The sequence below is a fragment of the Siphateles boraxobius genome, unplaced genomic scaffold (genome assembly GCF_051911475.1).
Source record: "Siphateles boraxobius isolate OS27281-9 unplaced genomic scaffold, OSU_SipBor_1 86, whole genome shotgun sequence".
Lineage (NCBI taxonomy): Eukaryota > Metazoa > Chordata > Actinopteri > Cypriniformes > Leuciscidae > Siphateles > Siphateles boraxobius.
The window spans coordinates 6,863,907-6,865,129 of NW_027509215.1; the positions used below are offsets into that span (position 1 = coordinate 6,863,907).

At 34.5% G+C, this 1,223-nt stretch overlaps 1 non-coding gene across 1 annotated transcript; it reads left to right on the plus strand.

The window, feature by feature from the left end:
- The first annotated feature begins 373 nt into the window (after positions 1-373).
- trnal-uaa (transfer RNA leucine (anticodon UAA)) lies at positions 374-456 on the plus strand. Its single transcript has one exon. It is a non-coding gene; the product is annotated as a tRNA-Leu (tRNA).
- The last annotated feature ends 767 nt before the right edge of the window (positions 457-1,223 follow it).

The following is a 1,223-nucleotide window of genomic DNA, read 5'->3' on the forward strand; positions in this document are numbered from 1 at the left end:
GAACAAAAAAAAAGGCCTAAATCATTATGATGAATGGAGAAGTGTTTTCCATTCATCATAGTGTTTTACATTGAGCACATCAGTGTTCAAATGGTTCTTATTAATGTCTATTCATATGATGGTTTGTGTGTGTCATTTGAAAACAAAATACCATTTTGAGAAGAAATAACATTGTTTTGAATGTAAAGTTTCATTTTGCAGGAGAATTGAGGGGTTTTGCCAATTGTGTGTGTGTTTTTTGATTTGTGTGTAGAGTTCTGAGAATATGAGGCATTCTTTCAGAAAATGTGTGTAAACAATCGAGAAAAACTGTAAGAACACTTTAGTTAATTATTTCCCCATCTATAGATCTATGTTTGAGCACACTGCGTACACCAGGATGGCCGAGTGGTTAAGGCGTTGGACTTAAGATCCAATGGACAAATGTCCTCGTGGGTTCGAACCCCACTCCTGGTAACTTTAGCAGAAAAGCTCTCTAAACTGAGAGATTAAGTGACAATAACAGCAATCTTGGGGCCTATACCATGAAGCCGGTTTAGGTGGCTAGCCAGCTATGTTTCAGTTTAGTTTGCGTCAACCCTGGGTTTTAGGGACCATGAAAGTGGTTTGTCTTTTAGCAGTGTTCATCGCCATAGTAACTTATGCTCCACAGCTAACCTGGTCTGGGGCAGGTTATGTTCTAGGTAAGAGGTTGCAAACTGAACTTGGACCAATCAGCTGTGAGCAAAGTGACACATGCCTGATGCGATAAAGTCACTACACCTGTTTCTACTCCGAATTAAAGGTCACTACATAGCAAATGATTTTTAAAGACAAAATCGTCTAGTTTTTAGTGATGCTTATTTAGAATAATACATTTGTATGATTTAGATAATATTTAGGCCTATGTAATTATTATACCCTTAATCAATCACAGATGTACAATTTTAGTTCATCAATTATTATTACGCAGTTTAAATGAATAAATATATTAAGGTAATATAAATACACTTTAGCATCAATTGATGAAGCTATAAAATAACTACATGTGAGCTTAAATGTTCAATTCTCTCTATACCTTTATCAGCTGTATAAAATAACTTCACAACTTTTACTTGCACTGATATACAGTAGCAAGACTTTTTCTTTTAGTTGTCCTCTTTCATAGACAGCTGTTTTCTTCTTGCTGTGTAAATTTGTTTAAAGTCTTACTATTTTAATACTTTTATTTAATAAGTGAATTG